The sequence below is a fragment of a genome, unplaced genomic scaffold, assembly GCF_019419815.1.
Source record: "Pyrus x bretschneideri cultivar Hongxiangsu unplaced genomic scaffold, Pyrus_bretschneideri_v1 Contig88, whole genome shotgun sequence".
Classification (NCBI taxonomy): Eukaryota; Viridiplantae; Streptophyta; class Magnoliopsida; order Rosales; family Rosaceae; genus Pyrus; species Pyrus x bretschneideri.
Window position 1 is genome coordinate 468679 of NW_025999829.1, and position 24644 is coordinate 493322.

A 24644-nucleotide genomic window follows, 5' to 3' on the forward strand; every position below is an offset into this window, starting at 1 on the left:
ACTTCCTGGATCCTTGAGCTTTGGTGGAAGTTTTCTTTGCAAAACTGCACTCACATTCTCAGACACCACTACCTTCTCATGTGGGCCATACTTCCTTTTGTAGCTGTTTAACTCCTTGAAGAACTTCCCATATGCTGGCATGTTCCTAATGACATCAAGCAAAGGTAAGTTAACATTCACTTTGCTTAGTATATCAAAAATTTCCTTGAATGACTTATCCTGCTTGCTCTTGGCAAGTCTTCCAGGGAATGGTATTGGTGGAGTGTATGGTTTCTCAGCCTTGTGAAGATTTGGTGCTTCAAGTGAGGAAGTAGCATGGCTTGGTTCCTCGTTTGGTTTCTCATTGTCTCCTTGAGTAACACCTGCATTCACATGATCATATTCATCAGTAACTTCATTGCCAACTCTATTATCAATAACCTTACCACTTCTAAGTGTAGTGATTGCTTTGGCTTGCTCTTGGTTCCTTTGGAGTATCACAGGTTGGCTTGGAAACTTTCCAACTTCTCTTTGGTTCAAGGCATCTGCAATCTGCCCCAATTGTGTCTCCATTTTGGTTAGAGCTGCTGAATGTTGTTGGAGAGTGCTATTGGTGGAATGTTGGAATTGCAAGGTGTTTTGGGCTAACAATTTAACCGTGTCCTCAAGGGTAGGGGCAGGTTTTGGTTGGAAATTTTGGAATTGATTGTTGTTCTTCCATGAAAGGTTGGGATGATCTCTCCAACTTGAGTTATATGTATTTGAATACACATCATTCCTTGGCCTTTGGTTGTAAGAATTCATGAGGTTCACTTGTTCTTGAACATACTCGGGGTAAGCCTCCCTAGATGGACATTGGTGAGTAGGATGGCTTGGTATGTTGCAAATGGCACACACTTCATTAGTTTTTGGCACCATATTGAGCACGGATTCAAGCTTCCTTTCTAGTTTAGCTACCTGCAACAAAAGCTCATGATTAGAACTTGTTTCATAAACTCCAACTTTCTTACCCCTTAAATCTTTGTGTTGAGCATTAGACCCCAACATCTCATAAATGTTATATGACTCTTGAGCATTTTTTTTCTTCAATGCTCCACCTGCTGCATTATCAACAGTTGATTGACAATTTTGGGTTAGTCCATCATAGAAAATTTGCATTTGTAAGTGAAAAGGTAACCCATGATGTGGACATTGCAACAAGAGGCCCTTAAAACGCTCCCAACACTCATTGAAAGGTTCACCATCATCTTGTTTGAAGTTGAAGATTTGTCCCCTTAATGTGGCTGTCTTTTGAGTGGAAAAGAACTTCTCCAAGAACTTCTTAGCCACGGCATCCCATGTGGTGAGGGAACCTGGTGTTAGAGTCATCAACCAACTCTTGGCCTTATCTTTCAAAGTGTAAGGAAACACTCTCATCCTCAAATTTGCTTCACTTACTCCCTGCAAAGGTAAACCACTCACAACATTGTAAAACTCTTTAATATGAGCTAAAGGGTCTTCATTAGGTAAGCCATAAAATGAGGGAAACATATGGAAATGTGAAGATTTGAGATCATAGTTTCTAGCTTCTGTGGGCAGCAAGATGCATGAAGGTGAATTTGGTATGATTGGTTGAGCAAAATCCTCCAAAGCTCTAAGTTCATCTTGGTTGCCCGCCATCTCTTCTTCTCTTTCCCAATTAAATTGCTCAGATCCTTTACTTGTTGAACTAGGTGAATTCCTTTCCTCTTCCTCAAGGATAAAGGATGAACTTGATGGCACAAAGTTGTCCAAAGTGTGGCCCTTTAACCTTTCAATTCTTTGGCCTAACTCAACAAGTTTATTTGACATATACTACCTGAAACAAAGTAACACAAGTGTGAAAGAAAATCAAGAAGCAAACAACAATGAAAAGAACAAAAATAAACTTAAAAACGTTTGAAAAGACTCAAGGGACTCAAAACAGATTCACAAGACTCAAAACAAGCTTAAAACTCTCAAAACTGCCTAAAAACACAAACTAGGCAGTTTTGACACTAAACTCAACTATGGACGAAAATTAGGTTTGGACTTGACTCAAAATGCTTCAAAACACAAAATAAGACAGATTCTAAGCCTAAGACTTAGCAAAATATGAAGGGATTTGTATTTGGACGAAATGCAATTAAATGGACAGATTATAAAGAAAACAGATTGTCAAGCAAATTGATGTAAACCAATGGATAATAGAATGGCTAAGGGATTGTTTTCCACACATGAAATGTATGCAACTTAAATCAACTTCCAGTTATCAATTTGACAAGTTATGAACCTTGACACTAATCAAAATAGCAAACAAGCAAACAAGCAATTACAAGGGACTGAAATCAGTCCCCGGCAACGGCGCCATTTTTTGTTGATGTATATTTCCTTCCTAATGCTAGAATATATTTAGTATAATGGCACAAGCAAGGGTGTCGAATCCACAGGGACTAATTGGACCTATGTAATTACTTGTTTTGCAAGAACTCTATGAAATGAATTAACTAGTCTAAATAGGCAGATTTGAATCAACTAGTCTAAATAGGCAGATTTGAATCAACTAGTCTAAATAGGCAGATTTGTTGTGCTTTGTTGTTGTAACTTGAAAGTATAAGAAAACGAAGTAAACACAAATAAATGAATCAACAACTAATACAATGAGATAGTATCAATGGAAATGAAACTAGGGATTCGATTTCACCATTGCTCAACTAAGTCCATGTTTGTTAAGTTAGTTTGTACTCATTCATCTACCTATTTCTTGAGTTTGTTTCACTTGGACATGATCAACCATATGATGTGTGGATTTGATCAAATGTCTCTAATCATGAACCTAATTGTGATGTGCAACTTTGGTTTATAATCAAGAGTATGTAATGCACAAGAAACTTTCATAAAACTAAAGGGATTAACTCGGCAGGATGTGTGCTAAACAATCCCTTCATTCATTCACATATCTACCAAGATTATGCATGATGTGTGTTCTAATCTTGGCTACACAACTTTGTGATTAATTCAAATGATGATCAAACATTAAAATCAACACACTAAGTCACCATTAAATCAGAGAATGAAACAAGAAATAGATGGACAAACTGAGCATTCTAACTTAATTACATAGCAAACTTTGCAAGGTTACATCGAATCCCTAGAGGAAGCTTAGTTACAATTCATGTCTACAAAAGATTTGACATAGAAATATAAAACATGAATGAACATAGAATTGATAAGAATGAACCCTTGAAGCAAAACTGATGTTGAAGTCCTTGAAGAGTTCCTTGGTGTTGCTTCTCCAAATGTGGTGCGGATGAACTAGATTGGTGATGTTTGAATGGTTTCTGCCCTTGGGACAGAAATGGACTTAGAATGGAGTGAAATGGGAGAGTTTTTGTGTGTGTAATGGCCTGAATGAAGAAGAAAACTTGCAGACCCTTGTTGTGTCAAATGGGACTTGTTTTATGGAAAAGAATCTGTCCCCAACAATCAGATAGGATCTTGGCTTTGTTTAACTCAGATGGCAGAGCATAAGTGATGGAAATGATTGTGTTTCTGAGATGGTGGACTCACGGCCTGGACATGATCTGCAAGGAAATGTTAATGTATTCAAAGAAGCACATGCTCTTACTGCCATAAGTGAGTGGAACCTGCAAAGGTGACTTGGACCACCAGAAATTGCTTTGTTCAAATCTGGAAAGGGGAAGGGATCCCACGGCATGGACAAAGAATGAGTGATTTTCTGGAATAATGGGTGAATAACAAAAGGGAAAGGTGCAAGCATGGGTTTTATTTAATTGAAGTGCATGTGTATTTCTGCAAAGATGAAGTGCAGAAATGTAATGGAATGCACGGAATGGATGTGGATCATGCATGTGAAGGTGTGAACATGCATGTGAATGCATGTTTTGATGTTGGAAGTGCATAATCTGATGGGATGATATGGGAACACACGGCTAGGTTGTGATTGTTGGTGTCAAAATGACTGAATGAATTAAGTGATGGAAATGGGTGTTTTTGGCACAAAAGGTAAATGGACAAGTAGTGGAACACACGGCCAAGGTTGTGACATGCATGTAAATGCATGTTTTGATGTTGGAACCACATAGGTGACTTCAATGATTTTGCCTTGTTTAAAATCACCCAATATGGCTGAATTGCATCTCTTAACACTTCACATCTTTTCTGGAATGTTTTTACTTCATTTGCTTTCCTATTGATCCAAATTCACACTTGGCTGCACACTAACACCAAATAATGTAAAATGCAACTAGTTTAATCCAAAACAATCACAAAGACACCAAATAATGAAGATATAAATGTATACAAAATGTGACTTATCAAATGGCTTGTTCTCGTGCATTTACGTTATGTTTCTCTAGTTATTTTAGTCCTTTATGCTTCTTTTGTGTGTTTTCAGGTTCTAAGGGCAAAGTATGCAAAAGGGTGCATTTTGGAGTAGTTTGGGGCGTTAAATGGATTGCATATACTTGAAGCCAAGTAGATGGACGAAATTGAAGACCAAAGGAGGCCATTTGTACCAGAAATTCACACCAACACATCCCATTTCAGATTGCATTCCAATCATTCCAGCCAAGCCACATGCACTCCCTTTAATTTATTCAACCTAGCTGTCAAAGCACATGCACTCCCATCCATTTCATCATTGCAGCCACATATAGCTTTAATTCACATGTAAACAATCATGCATTCCCTTCATATAAATCAGCCACATGCACCCATAATCATTCAACCAACTTTGCACATGCATTCATCATCATAACCTAGCTGTCATTACCCTTTAATCACATGCATAAATCAGCCACATGCATCTCCCATCACCATTCCAGATTTTCACCAAGTTCCTAGTTGTCATATTCCCTCCTTTTCACCTATAAATAAGCATCCATTGCAGCCACAATTCATTCATTCCCATTCATACACAATTCATTCACCATTCACGCCAGAAATTCATCCCCTCTCTATAACACATCCATACTTCACCATTCTTCATATTTTCTGCCCAAAAAGAAGCCTTGAGGTCCCCTACATCCATCCCTATCCTAAACACATCATTCTACACCATCCATAACTCCCCATCCCTCCAAACCTATCCTTAGACCTTGTGCTACAACGAAGAGGAGGAGAAGAGTGCCTAAACGTTCATACAATTCAAGTTTGAGTTGTTGGAATGTTTAGGTGTTTCTTTTCCTCGATTCCAATGTTTAATTTCAATTCTCTTTGTTTTGTACGTATGAGGAACTAAACCCCCCCCCCTTGGCTAGGGGGGGATTCGAAATATATGTTTATGCTTGCATTTTGATTTGATTACTGCTAATTGCGTTTCATAAGTTGTGGATTCAATTTGTTTAACTGTTTGATTGATAACTTATTTATGTATGTTTATTGAGAGTACACGCTTAATTTTCATGCATGAATATGACGCTAGAATATAAGTGAGTTTCACCTAATAGTTACGAACTTATATTCACAAGTAGTGGAGGTTGCTTATAAACAATCGCGTTAAACGAATTCTTGGCATAAGTTTCATGCAATCATAGTTACAATTGCCTCGTCAACACTTATAATTTTTATAGAGCGTAATGATTCTTGCTTGTATCTCTATTATGCAATCATGTAGGGGACTTGTGGGGAATGTTTTGGGTTGTCGTATGCAATCATCCAATTCAATAACGTTAGGAAGATTTGAAGGTTAATTAGTGCATCACGGTTAACTTGGGGTGTTGAGAATTCATGGTTTATTGAAATGCAATTGGAAATCTTTTTATTATGCAAGTGTAACATGTGTGGAGATGAACCCCTTAGCTAGCCATCCCATCCATTCAATTCCATCACATTCATCTTTACAATCTGTTTTTAATTACAATCTGTGCATTTTAGTTAATTTCGTCAAAAACTCAATCCCCCTTTACTTTATTGTCAAATTAGTTAGAAATCAATTTAGTTTGTGTTTTTAAGAGTCTTGAGTCAAGTTACAACTTAAATTCGTCCAAAATTGGGTTTATGGTCAGAAACTGCCTAGTTAGTGTTTTTAGGCAGTTTTGAGTCTTTTGAACTTGTTTTGAGTCCTTTGAGTCTTTGTATTGTCCAAATTAGTTAGAAAGTGTCTTAGTTTGTGTTTATAAGTGTTTTGATTCAAATTGTTACCCAAATTCGTCCAAAGTACTCAAAGTGCTCAAAACTGCCCAGAAAGTGTTTTTAAGGCAGTTTTGAGTGTTTTGGTGCTGTTTTGAGTCTTTGGGTTTGTTTTAGTGTTTTAAAGTTTAGTTTTGCATTCTTTGAGTCTAGTAGAGTGTTTTATATTGTGTTTTTACGTTTTTGAGTGAAATCCAAGTGATTAACAATCCCTCCTAATCCCCGGTCCTGAACGATCCCTACTTACATTCTATACTACAATTGTCAAAAAGAGGGTTTAATTTGTGTGCGTATAATTCTCGCATCAAGCATTTGGTGTCACTGGTTCTCGCATCTAAGTAGTAGCATTCCATTCATGAGATCATATCTAAACACGTTTAATTACTCCAGAAATTGCGTTCTTTGTTATAACATATGTGAGTACTAGTTTTTCATGTTTACATCAATCTGCTCACATATAACTAGTGTAGGGTGTGTAGTCAGAAAATTTGAGTGAAAATTGAGTGCATAACTAGTGAGGAATTGAGGGAATTCTCTAAGGCATGTTACTACATTCAAAATGTGTTTTAATTGATTAAATGCGAACTAGTGAATGGTGACTATGATTAAGTATGTGCTTGAGGGGAAGGAAGACTAAAAGCTATGTGAGTAATGATCTTTGACTTGTCATGTTTCATTGGAAATCCCTGAGGCAAACGTTGGAAGGTTTAGGTTATGTTTTGTTTGTTTTGTTGCGTTTTGTTTACTTTAGTTGTTTTGTTTTGCTCGAGGACTAGCAAAAGTTAAGTGTGGGGGAATTTGATAGGAGCATATTCATGCGACTTAATTAGATTGTTCTCGTGCATTTATGTTGTGTTTCCTTAGCTATTTTAGTGTTTAAAGTCACTTTGTTGCATTTTCAGATTATAAGGCCAAAGCGTGCAAGAAGATGCAAATAGGAGCTTTTTGGAGCAAAAGAGGAATGAATGAGTTGAAGACGTGAAGAAACGACGAATTCCTACTCCAACGATGAATTCTTACCAAAACGAGGAATTCTACTCAAACAAGGATTCCTACTTGAAGTAGGAAAGTTAACCCTAAGTTTCCCGTTTTGGTAACCTTTCCTAATCTAAACGTCCATATTTTCTAGCCACTTTATAGGCCTCGTATGCACTTTAGGACCCAAAACAAAGGCCTTAGCCCAAATTCTAGCCCTAAGCCGTGCCTTTCCCCTTCTTTCCTTCCCTTGCCGTGCAAGGGAGGGTACTTTGGTCCCATTTTATGCACAAAAACCCTAACCCTAATCACCCTAATTACATAGTAGCCGCACCCTTTAAATCTTTCCCCCTTTAATTTCTGATTTTTCCTAAATTCTAGAAGCCTTTGAATTTATTTTAGTTAATAAAAATAAGCTAGGGTTAATTTCTGGAACAAAAACATTTTTCAAACCCTAGGTTCTACCATCTTAGCCGCATCTCCCATTGCTCCATTATCCATATCAGCCACCATAAACTGATTTCCTCCCTAAGCCGCAAGAATACACCCTAACTCCCCAATCAGCCGCATCTTCCATCTATCATCCAAAAACCCTAAGCCTTCTAACTTCTAATCTGAGCCGTACCTTTTATTCTTAACCCTAGCTTCTCTTCCATTCATATTATTCTTCTCATCAGCCGCACCATATACTTCATCAGTCACCCTAATTCATATAGGCCGTAGCAACCATAACCCTAAATTCATTCACACAATTCGCAGCCACCCTTTATCACAGATTCTCTCCCATTTTCCTCTAGAAACTGTGCAGCCACCATCAACCAAAACCTTTGCCGTGCATATCCCCTTCCATTGCAGCCAACTCCACCACTTCCCGCACCATTCCACACCATCCTACTCCTTCCACCACCATTGCCGCACCACCAAACCTCCATAAAACCATCCCTAAACCAGAAACTCATCCCAAACCATCCAAAACCCTCTCTGCCGCAGCAAGGAGAAGAGGAAAGAGGAGCTTCGACGCGCACCAATTCACGTGGATTCGTTGGGCGTTCTAGGTGTAATCATTCCTTTGTGCTTTATGTTTAAATTCAATTGTATTTCTCTTTTTGTGAACATGAGAGGCTAAATCCCCCTAGTTAGCTAGGGGGTGATTCGAAACCATGTTTATGTTTGCAATATGAATTGATTACTTTTGGTTGGAATTTCATGAATGTTGGATTCAATTCGTTTAACTGTTTGATTGATAACTTGTTTGTGTATGTTTATTGAGAGTGCACGCTTAATGTTCATGCATGAATTTGACGCTAGAATATAAGTGAGTTTCACCTAATAGTTATGAACTTATATTCACAAGTAGTGGAGGTTGCTTATAAACAATCGCGTTAAATGAATTCTTGGCACTAGTTTCATGCTCATCATAGTAACGAATGCCTCGTCAACACTTATAGTTTTCATGATGCTTAATGATCTTTGATTGTATCTTTATTGTGCTTTTCACGTAAAGGACTTTTAGAGAATGTTTTGAATTGCGTTGCGCTAACCCATCCAATTCATTAACTTAAGGAAAACTTGACGGTTAATTTAAGCGGACCTAATTAACCCGGGGTGTTGAGTTCCATAATTTATCGAAAGACCAACTGAAAATCAAAGTGTATGCAAGTGTAACATGTGTGGAGAAGAACCTTCTAGCTAGCATTCATCCATAGTTTCATCACATTCATTACAATCTGCCTTTAAATTGCAATCTGTGCATTTAATTTATTTTCGTCAAAAATTCAATCCCCCTTTACTTTAGTGTCCAATTTAGTTAGAAAGTATCTTAGTTTGTGTTTTTAAGCATTTTGAGTCATTCTATTACCCAATTTCGTCCAAAGTTACCAAAGTGCTCAAAACTGCCCAGAAAGTGATTTTAAGGCAGTTTTGAGTGTTTTGGGGCTGTTTTAGTGTTTTTATTGTTTAGTTTTACGTTTTTGAGTCAGTTTCCAAGTGATTTTGCAATCCCTCCTAATCCCCGGTTAAGAACGATCCCTACTTATTCATATACTACAATTGTCACAAGAGGGTTTTAATTTGTGTGCTTACTTAGTTCGCATCAATCAATCAAACAGTTAAACAAATTGAATTCACAACTTATGAAACGCAATTAGAAGTAATCAAATCATATTGTAAGCATAAACATATATTTCGAATCCCCCCTAGCCAAGGGGGGGTTTAGTTCCTCATGATACAAAACAAAGAGAATCAAAGAAACACCTAAACATTCCAACAACTCAAACTTGAATTGTATGAACGTTTAGGCCCTCTTCTCTTCCATTCCTCATTCGTACAAAACAAAGAGTATTGAAATTAAACATTGAAATCAAAGAAACACCTAAACATTCCAACAACTCAAACTTGAATTGTATGAACGTTTAGGCCCTCTTATCTTCCTCTTCGTTGTAGCACAAGGTCTAAGGATAGTTTGATGGTGTGAATGGTTTGGGGAGTGGTGAAAATGGAAGGAGGAGGCCACGGCAATGGGATGATTTCTGGTGTGGTGTTTGGATTATTAGGGAGAGAGCACGTGATAGGAGCATATTCATGCGACTTAAATAGCTTGTTCTCGTGCATTTACGTTATGTTTCTTTAGTTATTTTAGTCCTTTATGCTTCTTTTGTGTGTTTTCAGGTTCTAAGGGCAAAGTATGCAAAATGGTGCATTTTGGTGCATTTTGGAGTAGTTTGGGGCGTTAAATGGATTGGATATACTTGAAGCCAAGTAGATGGACGAAATTGAAGACCAAAGGAGGCCCTTTGTACCAGAAATTCACACCAACACATCCCATTTCAAATTGCATTCCAATCATTCCAGCCAAGCCACATGCACTCCCTTTAATTTATTCAACCTAGCTGTCAAAGCACATGCACATTCACCCTAATCATTCACATACACAATCTGCCATCATTCACACATTCATTCCACATGCATTCCCTTCACAAATCAGCCACATGCACTTTGCCTTTCATCATTGCACCATAAATCAGCCACATGCACCCATAATCATTCATCCAACTTTGCACATGCATTCATCATCATAACCTAGCTGTCATTACCCTTTAATCACATGCATAAATCAGCCACATGCATCTCCCATCACCATTTCAGATTTCCACCAAGTTCCTAGCTGTCATATTCCCTCCTTTTCACCTATAAATAAGCATCCATTGCAGCCACAATTCATTCATTCCCATTCATACATAATTCATTCACCATTCAAGCCAGAAATTCATCCCTTCTCTATAACACATCCATACTTCACCATTCTTCATATTTTCTGCCCAAAAAGAAGCCTTGAGGTCCCCTACATCCATCCCTATCCTAAACACATCATTCTACACCATCCATAACTCCCCAACCCTCCAAACCTATCCTTAGACCTTGTGCTACAACGAAGAGGAGGAGAAGAGTGCCTAAACGTTCATACAATTCAAGTATGAGTTGTTGGAATGTTTAGGTGTTTCTTTTCCTCGATTCCAATGTTTAATTTCAATTCTCTTTGTTTTGTACGTATGAGGAACTAAACCCCCCCCTTGGCTAGGGGGGATTCGAAATATATGTTTATGCTTGCATTTTGATTTGATTACTTCTAATTGCGTTTCATAAGTTGTGGATTCAATTTGTTTAACTGTTTGATTGATAACTTATTTATGTATGTTTATTGAGAGTATACGCTTAATTTTCATGCATGAATATGACGCTAGAATATAAGTGAGTTTCACCTAATAGTTACGAACTTATATTCACAAGTAGTGGAGGTTGCTTATAAACAATCGCGTTAAACATATTCTTGGCATAAGTTTCATGCAATCATAGTAACGAATGCCTCGTCAACACTTATAGTTTTCATGTTGCTTAATGATTCTTGCTTGTATCTCTATTATGCAATTCATGTAGGGAACTTGTGAGGAATGCTTTGGGTTGTCGTATGCAATCATCCAATTCATTAACTTAAGGAAAACTTGACGGTTAATTTAAGCGGACCTAATTAACCCGGGGCGTTGAGAATTCATGGTTTATTGAAATGCAATTGGAAATCTTTTTATTATGCAAGTGTAACATGTGTGGAGATGAACCCCTTAGCTAGCAATCCATCACATTCATACTTACAATCTGTTTTAATTAGAATCTGTGCAATTAGTTTAATTTCGTCCAAAACTCAATCCCCCCTTGCTTTAGTGTCCAACTTAGTTAGAAAGTGTCTTAGTTTGTGTTTCTAAGTGTTTTGATTCATTTTATTACCCAATTTCGTCCAAAGTAGTCAAAGTGCTCAAAACTGCCCAGAAAGTGTTTTTAAGGCAGTTTTGAGTGTTTTGGGTGCTGTTTGAGTCTTTTGGTTTGTTTTAGTGTTTTAAGTGTTTAGTTTTGCATTCTTTGAGTCTAGTTTAGTGTTAAAGTGTCTTAGTTTGTGTTTATAAGTGTTTTGATTCAATTTATTACACACATTCGTCCAAATTCACCAAAGTGCTCAAAACTGCCCAGATTGTGTTTTTAAGGCAGTTTTGAGTGTTTTGGGGCTGTTTTGAGTCCTTTGGTTTGTTTTAGTGTTTTAAATGTTTAGTTTTGCATTCTTTGAGTCTAGTTTAGTGTTTTAAACTTTATTTTACGTTTTTGAGTCAGTTTCCAAGTGATTTTGCAATCCCTCCTAATCCCCGGTTAAGAACGATCCCTACTTATACTTATACTACAATTGATAAAAAGAGGGTTTAATTTGTGTGCGTATAATTCTCGCATCAGCACGGCACAAGGGAATGGTTGGTGTTTGTGACTGAAATGTGTATGGAAGAATGAATGTGAATTTAGGTGTAATGGATGCTTATTTATAGGCGAAATGGGGGGGAACATGACAGCTAGGAGGGAATGTGGCTGCATGTTTGAATGATTAAAGGATGCATGTGGGTTGGAAATGCATGTGCAATGAATATGTGGCTGCAATGCAAGGGGACAACCTGGAAATGAATGTGAATGTGCACGGCAATGATTCTTTGGTGCTGAAAATGCATGTGTAAGCATGTGTTGGCTGAATTAAAGAATGTGAGGGAATGATGAAAGGGGAAACATGACAGCTAGGTTGGTTGGTGGCTGCCATGGATTAAAGGGTGAATGCATATGCTGAAATAATTAGAGAGTGAGGGGATGCACGGCATAGTGGTTGAATTATGAAGAGTGAATGCATGTGGCTGATTTATGTGAATGATTATGGGTGCATGTGGGTTGGAAATGATTAAAGAGTGAGGGTATGCACGGCAATGGTGAGGGCATGTGCTGATGGTTTATGAAGATGCATGTGCAATGAAGTGGAATGGATGTGGCTGCAAGGTTTTGTGTTAGGTGATAAGTGGTGATGATAAGTGTATGATATGTGATTATGATAAGTGATAAGTGGTGATGATAAGTGTTTGATATGTGATTATGATAAGTGATAAGTGGTGATGATAAGTAATGATATGTGGGAGTGTGGCTGAAATGAAGGAGTGGAATGTTGGAATGTTATGCACGGCTAAGGATATAGGAAAGGTTTAAATGTCCTAAAACTAAAGGGAACAAGGTTCCAACACTTTGGTCTTCAATTAGGTCTTCAATTTCGTCCAACACTTTGGCTCCAAGCATAAGCTATCCATCCTTAGCCCAAAAGTGCTCCAAAAGTCTCCAAAATGCATCTTTTTGCTCCTTTAGCCCTTTGGACCTACAAACACACGAAAATAGCTTAAAGTACTAAAATAACTAAAGAAACATAACGTAAATGCACGAGAACAAGCCATTTAAGTCGCATGAATATGCTCCTATCAAATACCCCCACACTTAGCTTTTGCTAGTCCTCGAGCAAAACAAAACAAAAGAAACCAAAAACAAAACGACACTGAACAAGAAAAACACAACCTAAACCTTCCAACAATCGTCTCAGGGATTTCCAATACACATGACAAGTTAAAAATCATTATTCCCACAGATTTTAGCCATCTTTACACTTAACTACATTCTTAATCATAGTCACCACATACTAGTTCACAATTAAGCATTTAAAACCATGATTTGAATGTAGTAACATGCCTTAGAGAATTTCCTCAATTCCTTACTAGAATGCACTCTATTTTCACACAGATTTTCTGACTACACACCCTACACTAGTTATATGTGAGAGATTGATGTAAACATGAAAGACTAGTATCTCACATATGTTATAACAAAGAAAACATTTTCTGGATTTACGATAATGACATGAATATGATCTCATGAATGGAATGCTACTACTTAGAATGAGAACCAGTGATTCCTGATGTGAGAATTACTTGACACTCAAATTAAACCCTCGTTTGACAATTGTAGTAGAATGGATAAGTGAGGGATCGTTCTAGACCGGGGATTAGGAGGGCTTGTTAATCACTTGGATTTTTACTCAAAAACGTAAAAACAATATAAAACACTAAACTAGACTCAAAGAATGTGAAACTAAACGTTAAAACATTAAGACAAACCAAAAGACTCAAAATTCTTTAAAAACACAAACTAAATTGATTTCTAACTAATTTGACAATAAAGTAAAGGGGGGATTGTGTTTGGACGAGATTAAATTAAATGGACAAATTGTAATTAAAGGCAAAACGTAAATATGAATGAGATGAAAATATGGATGATGGAATAGCCAAGGGGTTCATCTCCACACATGTTATACTTGCATACAAAATTGATTCTCAGTTGGTCTTTCGATAAATTATGAAACTCAACACCCCGGGTTAATTAGGTCCGCTTAAATTAACCGTCAAGTTTTCCTAATGTTATTGAATTGGATGACATCATTCGACAACCCAAAGCATTCCTCACAAGTTCCCTACATGAATTGCATAATAGAGATACAAGCAAGAATCATTAAGCATCATGAAAACTATAAGTGTTGACGAGGCATTCGTTACTATGATTGCATGAAACTTATGCCAAGAATTTGTTTAACGCGATTGTTTATAAGCAACCTCCACTACTTGTGAATATAAGTTCATAACTATTAGGTGAAATTCACTTATATTCTAGCGTCAAATTCATGCATGAAAATTAAGCGCGCATTCTTAATAAACATACATAAATAAGTTATCAATCAAACAGTTAAACAAATTGAATCCACAACTTATGAAATTCCAACGAAAGTTAATCAATTCATATTGCAAATATAAACATAGTTTCGAATCACCCCTAGCTAAAGGGGGTTTAGTTCTTCATAACCTTGAAATCAAAGAAACACCTAAACATTCCAACAACTCAAACTTGAATTGTATGAACGTTTAGGCACTCTTCTCTTCCATTCCTCATACGTACAAAACAAAGAGAATTGAATTTAAACTTTGAAATCAAAGAAACACCTAAACATTCCAACAACTCAAACTTGAATTGTATGAACGTTTAGGCCCTCTTATCTTCCTCTTTATTGTAGCATAAGGTCTAGGGATAGTTGGTTGGGGGGATGGAAGTGTGGAATGGAGTGGGGAGTGATGGAAATGGAAGATGGTTTTTGGATTCTAAGGGGAAGTGTTTATTTGTGGTGTGAGAATGGAGAGATGGAATTGAATGAAATGGAAGTGTGGGATGAATTGAATGATGCAAATGAATGAAGTGTGTGTGGTTTATATAGGGAGAGAATGGATGGGAGAGCATGTGAATGATAGCTAGGAGAATGATTAAAGGGGTGTGAATGGTTGGAAATGTGATAGGAGCATATTCATGCGACTTAAATGGCTTGTTCTCGTGCATTTACGTTATGTTTCATTAGTTATTTTAGTCCTTTATGCTTCTTTTGTGTGTTTTCAGGTTCTAAGGGCAAAGTATGCAAAATGGTGCATTTTGGTGCATTTTGGAGTAGTTTGGGGCGTTAAATGGATTGGATATACTTGAAGCCAAGTAGATGGACGAAATTGAAGACCAAAGGAGGCCCTTTGTACCAGAAATTCACACCAACACATCCCATTTCAGATTGCATTCCAATCATTCCAGCCAAGCCACATGCACTCCCTTTAATTTATTCAACCTAGCTGTCAAAGCACATGCACATTCACCCTAATCATTCACATACACAATCTGCCATCATTCACACATTCATTCCACATGCATTCCCTTCACAAATCAGCCACATGCACTTTGCCTTTCATCATTGCACCATAAATCAGCCACATGCACCCATAATCATTCATCCAACTTTGCACATGCATTCATCATCATAACCTAGCTGTCATTACCCTTTAATCACATGCATAAATCAGCCACATGCATCTCCCATCACCATTTCAGATTTCCACCAAGTTCCTAGCTGTCATATTCCCTCCTTTTCACCTATAAATAAGCATCCATTGCAGCCACAATTCATTCATTCCCATTCATACACAATTCATTCACCATTCACGCCAGAAATTCATCCCCTCTCTATAACACATCCATACTTCACCATTCTTCATATTTTCTGCCCAAAAAGAAGCCTTGAGGTCCCCTACATCCATCCCTATCCTAAACACATCATTCTACACCATCCATAACTCCCCATCCCTCCAAACCTATCCTTAGACCTTGTGCTACAACGAAGAGGAGGAGAAGAGTGCCTAAACGTTCATACAATTCAAGTTTGAGTTGTTGGAATGTTTAGGTGTTTCTTTTCCTCGATTCCAATGTTTAATTTCAATTCTCTTTGTTTTGTACGTATGAGGAACTAAACCCCCCCTTGGCTAGGGGGGGATTCGAAATATATGTTTATGCTTGCATTTTGATTTGATTACTTCTAATTGTGTTTCATAAGTTGTGGATTCAATTTGTTTAACTGTTTGATTGATAACTTATTTATGTATGTTTATTGAGAGTATACGCTTAATTTTCATGCATGAATATGACGCTAGAATATAAGTGAGTTTCACCTAATAGTTACGAACTTATATTCACAAGTAGTGGAGGTTGCTTATAAACAATCGCGTTAAACGAATTCTTGGCATAAGTTTCATGCAATCATAGTAACGAATGCCTCGTCAACACTTATAGTTTTCATGATGCTTAATGATTCTTGCTTGTATCTCTATTATGCAATTCATGTAGGGAACTTGTGAGGAATGCTTTGGGTTGTCGTATGCAATCATCCAATTCATTAACTTAAGGAAAATTTGACGGTTAATTTAAGCGGACCTAATTAACCCGGGGTGTTGAGAATTCATGGTTTATTGAGAAGCAATTAGATTCGTTTTATATGCAAGTATAACATGTATGGAGATGAACCCCTTGGCTAGCATTCATTCATTCAATTCCATCACATTCATCTTTACAATCTGTTTTTAAATACAATCTGTGCATTTTAGTTAATTTCGTCAAAAACTCAATCCCCCTTTACTTGAATGTCCAAATTAGTTAGAAAGTGTTTTAGTTTGTGTTTATAAGTGTTTTGATTCAATTTGTTATACAAATTCGTCCAAATTCACCAAAGTGCTCAAAACTGCCCAGAAAGTGTTTTTAAGGCAGTTTTGAGTGTTTTGGGTGATGTTTGAGTCTTTTGGTTTGTTTTGGTGTTTTAAGTGTTTAGTTTTGCATTCTTTGAGTCAAGTTTAGTGTTTTAAACTTTGTTTTTGAGTTTTTAAGTCAGTTTCCAAGTGTTTAGCAATCCCTCCTAATCCCCGGTTAAGAACGATCCCTACTTATATCTATACTACAATTGTCAAGAAGAGGGTTTAATTTGTGTGCGTATAAATCTCGCATCAAATTTTGGCGCCGTTGCCGGGGATTAGCAACTTTGCTAATCTCTTGGATTGTTTTATTTTCGTTTGTGTGTATATATTTTTAGTTTTATTTTGTTGATTTTAGAAGCACAACATGGCACTTGATAATGCTTATCTTTTGTCACAGCTCATGGAAAGGTCCCAAATGCAAAACGTTGATATAGTTGATCTTCAATCAAGGAATAACGTGTTTTCCAATACTTACAATTCGGATTGGAGTGATCATTCAACTTCTATGTGGTGGGAACCTCAAAATATTCAACAAGAAAGATATTGGGAGCCACCTCATATTCAATATGCCCAACCAAACTCAAATTCGTCAATAGATTATAATCAAATTCTTAATGAATTAAACTCTTTGGTGCAGGGTTCACAAAATCAAGCTAAGGAGACTCACCAAGAAACATATTGGCAACCATATGAGGATTCATATGCACCACCACAGCCTTCCCCTCAATCTTCACATCCAAATTCAGGTATATCAAATTATTATAAGGAAGTTATTCAACAACTGAATTCTGTGGAGCAGGGCAGGGAAGCTCAACCATTTCAACAAGACGCATTTTGGCGACCAATTGAGGATTTCTATCAAGCAAAAAAGTTGGCTGAGTGGAACAGTCAATTTAGGCAGAATGCAGAATGCATGGAACAAATTCAAGAACAAATGGTTGAAGATGAGCCCATGGATGAATTGCTACTGCTCGAAGAGGAGGAGGATGCACAAGGCACGGCAAGGGAAGAACAACCCTTGCCGCAACCTCCCAATATTCCTACACCACCCCATTCAAGTAAGGTTGTTCCAAATTTAATTATTTCTAACTTTGTTCCCCCAAATGCACCCTTCCCTGGCAGGTTCATGCAATCCATGAAAGATGAGGGGAAGAAAGACATCTTGGACACCTTTCCAACAATTCACGAGGAAAAAGTGGTTGAGGAGCATCTTGAATTCATCAAGGAGGAAATTGGAGTGGATCACACAGCCACAACCTTCAGAATGTCCAATCTGAATGAAAACATCCCTTGTGCATTTGTTGAATGTGCTGCGACTTTAGAGCCAATATTGCAGCCCATAGGTAAGCCACCAGCTCAAATTCCAATTCCCACTTCAATTAATCGTGTGTTACATTCTTCATTGCAGGCACCTACTCAAATCCAATTTGGTGAAAGAGTTTACATGGATCTTAGGACAGATCTCTATTCCACTCCATACAAAGATCCAATTCTTGAATGTTTTGAGAAGCATTTCGTGGAGGATGTACTTAAGTTCTTATTGGAGCATGTAGGTAAGCCACCAACTCAAAATCCAAAGTCGTTTTTGACTAATATGTTGTTGATGTCAATGATTAGAGCACCCACTCTTGAAATTCAACCATTGCCGGAACATTTCAAGTATCATCATCCATTCAATGATCAACTCCATGCCGTGGGTTCCATTAAGGCATGATTGTGTTCTTCGTCCGGCTGCAAGACGTTAAAGAAAGCGCTACTTGGGAGGCAACCCAATACAGTGAATAAAACAAAGCTTTTTCATTAATTTTCGAGAAATTACAAATGTATCTAACAAATGGAGCTTCACAAAGGTTGTTTTTGTTTTTGTTTGCGTGAAGACCCACCACGAGGCAAAACTCTAGAAGCGGAAGTCATCGAAGCAGGAGGCATCGAAGTAGGAGGCATCGGAGCAAGAGGCATCGGAGCGAGAGGCATAGGAGCGGGAGGCATCGGATATAGAGCATTCCAGGCCCCAATACTTGGCGGAACGCTGGATGACCCAGGAAAAAGGTGCCCCTGGAAGAAAGACGCAAGCCGTTGACGGTCACTTTGCATCCGACCTTGAGATTCTTGCATCTCATCAAGCTTCCTCTTCATGCCCGACGAATAGTTATTGGCAAGCACATGCAAAGTTCTATTCTCGTACTTAAGTTGTTTGATCTCTTGTTTCAGGTTCTCCACCTCCGCCATCAAAGATTCAACCTGACGGGAGCGAGCAAGGAGGCGTTGGCCCATGTTGGACACAGAGCCTGCGCACTGAACGCTGAGAGCCAGGGACTCTTGAACGGCCAACTCATCGGACCGTCCTGAAAGCAGCTGACTATCTCTGGGAGTGAGGAGGTTCCGAGCTACTATCGTAGCTGTTGTGGCGTCCTGCATCACGGAGTCTTCACCTGTAAGAGGACCGTTAGAAGATAAGAAAGAAGGGCGCCATACGTTACCTTGACGCGGCACGCCCGTATCACTGCGGAGACTCAATTCTAAGCTAAGGTTCGATGGGTTTGCCATTTTTCAAAAGTGTTCAAAGAGAAGGGGTGGACGGAGTAAATTTTCAAAAGGGCCGGAGACGAGTATCAAGAATGGGAAATCTTCAGAGTGTGTAAGTTGGCAGTGATCGATAGCTCTATAAAAAGCCAAGGCAACGCGTCCACCGATTCAAAAAGCCGGAATTTGAGGCGTAAAGTTCGGCGACGCTCCCTCGGCTTTTTCAGAAAACGCGTTCGACACGTGGAGGCCACCATCACAAATACAGGTCTTTAGCCGACAAGCGCAAAGTTCGGCGACGCTTTCTCTGCTTTTCAGAAAGCGCCTGCTCAGAAATCGAAGAGGCGTCTTCAAAGATCGAAGAGTCGTCACTATTTCAAAAAGCTGGATTTGCGGGATCAAAACGTTTGTCGACAAGGGTAAAAGAACAGTACCACCACTTGCTATTGGGAAATCCCTATATTTGTCGACTTTCATCTTTTATGGCAAGGCAAACCTGAAGAAAATGCCCGACTCTTCCTCACCTCTGAAGGCGCACTCCCAGCAAAGCCTTTCGAAACACTCAATTCTTTCTTCTTCCCCAAAGATGATACCAGATGCCTGGAGTACAGATGACCCAGGAGGAAGCAGCACAACAAATACATGTGCTGATTCATTCACCGCTTCTTCAAAAGCAAAGGTATCTCATATCATCAAGGTCAAAAGCAAAGGTATCTCATATCATGCTCTTTCCCTGTCTTTTCCTTTGTCTTTGTTATTACTTGCATGGCAAAGTGAAAGAAGCAATCAGCCGGCACTTGGAGTCTATCTAGACTCTATTCCCTGGTTGCTTACCTAGCTTTGCTGAGCTATCCTCTAACCCTCTTCAATACGAATTGGAGAGATTGAACAAAGAAACAGATAAGAGAATGAAGCTCAGACCTTCGGGGGAGACCAAAGGAAGCCTGCTGCCCAGTTCAAGAGTAGCACAAAGGAAAATCAACGATGGGAGCAGCGCAGTTCAAGAGTAAGCCTGTGGAATCACAAAGATCCAAGCCTCAATGCAATTACCAAGGAGAAGATGGAATTTACACTATATAACCAGATTTGCGTCTCTAAACTCTTCTCTTTGTTAACTACATTCTGCCATGTTTAGTATGTTTAGTTGCTTTTTGTGTGTTTACTTATGTTTTGTGTGAATCTATGCTTAAAACATTGAGGACAATGTTTGATTTAAGTGTGGGGGGGTAACTAAGTATATTTGATGCAAATTCGTGGGATTTTATCACCCATAACTTCAAATGTTGTTCCTTGCTGTTTTAAGGTGTTTTTAAGATGTTTTAGAGTGTTTTACTATGTTTTGTTTTATAACTCCGAAAATCACATAAAAATTTGAAAAACATGTTTTGAAAAGCCTAAAAAGAGTGTTTTAAGTCGTTTTTGTGTGTTTGTGTCTTAGGATACCTTCCAACACAATGATAAGGATTTGGTTTGTAATTGCATGACTGTTAAAAAGAGTTATAAACATAGAGAAAAGTTTGATTTACTCTTGGTATATGCTTGGTTATGGTTATAATGTATGACTTCACATGCAATCATAAAAGAAAAATTCGTTTTTGTAACATGCTTGAAGGAAGGAACTCAAACAAACGCTACAACCCTGTGAGACTCGAGCCATTACCTTCTTTGGAGAGTTATAATCTGTGATTCTTTGTTTTCTAAAGTTGTTGCATGATCTCATTATTCCTTGCTTGGTTGCTACTTAGAATGCAATTATATCATGATAGAACTAAATGCTAGAACTTATATCCGTTTCATTCAAAGCATGACATTGAATTGCATAACACATATCAAGATGAAGTTGTGTAACCACCACCATAGCCAAATAGCCTTACTTCCCATATTTCATATATGTTGTAAGTTTTAACCCCGTTGAGCCTTGTTTAGCCTTTATTCTTTGTTTACCCACATTTTCCTCACCTAGCCTAGAGTAGGACTTTCCTATACCCTTGTTCTTAAAGTATAGTGAGCATGACTTAAATGAATTCCTTTTGAGTTACATTATGCAAGAAAATGAGTGTGGGGGAGTAAAAGTTTGTTCTTACGTTTATATGTATGTTTTGAGATTCAAAAAAAAAAAAAAAAAAAGAGTGAAAATAAGTAAGAATGAACTCACGAGCGTTGATGGTTGAAGAAAGGGTCCAAAAAGTTGAATATGGCCCTAAGTTTTGTGTGATTTTCCCTTGGGTGTTCAAAGTTGACTTCTGCGTTCTTAAGGGAATTCTAAGTGCCTAATTCAATACTTTGCTCACTATTGCTTTAAGAATGTTTGTTTATCCTTCACCTTTCATTGTTAGCCAATACCCTAGCCCCGTTACAACCCTTTGACTTCTATCTTGAGTGTTATGTGTTTCAAAATGTGGAGTTTGGAATTGATATGAGCTTATGGAGTCACTGGTTCTCGCGTCTAAGTAGTAGCATTCCATTCATGAGATCATATCTAAACATGCTTATTAACTCCAGAAATTGCTCTCTTTGTGATATATATATGTGAGTGTTCGTTTTCATTAATCTTCTCACAAATGACTAGATTAGGGTGTGTAGTTAGAAAATCTGAGTGAAAATCGAGTGCATATCTTGTAAGGAATTGAGCAAATTCTCTAAGGCATGTTACTACATTCAAAACATGGTTTTAAATGCTTAATTGTGAAATAGTATGTGGTGACTATGATTAAGAATGTACTTAAGTGTGAAGATGACTAAAATCTGTGAGAATGATGATTTTTAACATGTCATGTGCATTGGAAATCCCTAAGACGATTGTTGGAAGGTTTAGGTTGTGTTTTACTTGTTTTGTTTCGTTTCGTTTTGTTTTGTTTTTCTTTCTGTTTTGCTCGAGGACTAGCAAAAGATAAGTGTGGGGGTATTTGATAGGAGCATATTCATGCGACTTAAATGGCTTGTTCTCGTGCATTTACGTTATGTTTCATTAGTTATTTTAGTCCTTTATGCTTCTTTTGTGTGTTTTCAGGTTCTAAGGGCAAAGTATGCAAAATGGTGCATTTTGGTGCATTTTGGAGTAGTTTGGGGCGTTAAATGGATTGGATATACTTGAAGCCAAGTAGATGGACGAAATTGAAGACCAAAGGAGGCCCTTTGTACCAGAAATTCACACCAACACATCCCATTTCAGATTGCATTCCAATCATTCCAGCCAAGCCACATGCACTCCCTTTAATTTATTCAACCTAGCTGTCAAAGCACATGCACATTCACCCTAATCATTCACATACACAATCTGCCATCATTCACACATTCATTCCACATGCATTCCCTTCACAAATCAGCCACATGCACTTTGCCTTTCATCATTGCACCATAAATCAGCCACATGCACCCATAATCATTCATCCAACTTTGCACATGCATTCATCATCATAACCTAGCTGTCATTACCCTTTAATCACATGCATAAATCAGCCACATGCATCTCCCATCACCATTTCAGATTTCCACCAAGTTCCTAGCTGTCATATTCCCTCCTTTTCACCTATAAATAAGCATCCATTGCAGCCACAATTCATTCATTCCCATTCATACACAATTCATTCACCATTCACGCCAGAAATTCATCCCCTCTCTATAACACATCCATACTTCACCATTCTTCATATTTTCTGCCCAAAAAGAAGCCTTGAGGTCCCCTACATCCATCCCTATCCTAAACACATCATTCTACACCATCCATAACTCCCCATCCCTCCAAACCTATCCTTAGACCTTGTGCTACAACGAAGAGGAGGAGAAGAGTGCCTAAACGTTCATACAATTCAAGTTTGAGTTGTTGGAATGTTTAGGTGTTTCTTTTCCTCGATTCCAATGTTTAATTTCAATTCTCTTTGTTTTGTACGTATGAGGAACTAAACCCCCCCTTGGCTAGGGGGGGATTCGAAATATATGTTTATGCTTGCATTTTGATTTGATTACTTCTAATTGTGTTTCATAAGTTGTGGATTCAATTTGTTTAACTGTTTGATTGATAACTTATTTATGTATGTTTATTGAGAGTATACGCTTAATTTTCATGCATGAATATGACGCTAGAATATAAGTGAGTTTCACCTAATAGTTACGAACTTATATTCACAAGTAGTGGAGGTTGCTTATAAACAATCGCGTTAAACGAATTCTTGGCATAAGTTTCATGCAATCATAGTAACGAATGCCTCGTCAACACTTATAGTTTTCATGATGCTTAATGATTCTTGCTTGTATCTCTATTATGCAATTCATGTAGGGAACTTGTGAGGAATGCTTTGGGTTGTCGTATGCAATCATCCAATTCATTAACTTAAGGAAAATTTGACGGTTAATTTAAGCGGACCTAATTAACCCGGGGTGTTGAGAATTCATGGTTTATTGAGAAGCAATTAGATTCGTTTTATATGCAAGTATAACATGTATGGAGATGAACCCCTTGGCTAGCATTCATTCATTCAATTCCATCACATTCATCTTTACAATCTGTTTTTAAATACAATCTGTGCATTTTAGTTAATTTCGTCAAAACTCAATCCCCCTTTACTTGAATGTCCAAATTAGTTAGAAAGTGTTTTAGTTTGTGTTTATAAGTGTTTTGATTCAATTTGTTATACAAATTCGTCCAAATTCACCAAAGTGCTCAAAACTGCCCAGAAAGTGTTTTTAAGGCAGTTTTGAGTGTTTTGGTGCTGTTTTGAGTCTTTTGGTTTGTTTTGGTGTTTTAAAGTTTAGTTTTGCATTCTTTGAGTCTAGTTTAGTGTTAAAGTGTCTTAGTTTGTGTTTCTAAGTGTTTTGATTCAAGTTATTACCCAAATTCGTCCAAAGTACTCAAAGTGCTCAAAACTGCCCAGAAAGTGTTTTTAAGGCAGTTTTGAGTGTTTTGGGTGATGTTTGAGTCTTTTGGTTTGTTTTGGTGTTTTAAGTGTTTAGTTTTGCATTCTTTGAGTCAAGTTTAGTGTTTTAAACTTTGTTTTTGAGTTTTTAAGTCAGTTTCCAAGTGTTTAGCAATCCCTCCTAATCCCCGGTTAAGAACGATCCCTACTTATATCTATACTACAATTGTCAAGAAGAGGGTTTAATTTGTGTGCGTATAAATCTCGCATCAAATACACTTTCTGGGCAGTTTTGAGCACTTTGAGTACTTTGGACGAATTTGGGTAATAACTTGAATCAAAACACTTAGAAACACAAACTAAGACACTTTAACACTAAACTAGACTCAAAGAATGCAAAACTAAACTTTAAAACACCAAAACAAACCAAAAGACTCAAAACAGCACCAAAACACTCAAAACTGCCTTAAAAACACTTTCTGGGCAGTTTTGAGCACTTTGGTGAATTTGGACGAATTTGTATAACAAATTGAATCAAAACACTTATAAACACAAACTAAAACACTTTCTAACTAATTTGGACATTCAAGTAAAGGGGGATTGAGTTTTTGACGAAATTAACTAAAATGCACAGATTGTATTTAAAAACAGATTGTAAAGATGA

At 37.7% G+C, this 24644-nt stretch overlaps 1 pseudogene; it reads left to right on the forward strand.

Annotated features, from left to right (window-relative positions):
- Positions 1 to 1153: 1153 nt before the first annotated feature.
- Positions 1154 to 1264, forward strand: LOC125473458 (annotated as a pseudogene).
- Positions 1265 to 24644: the final 23380 nt, after the last annotated feature.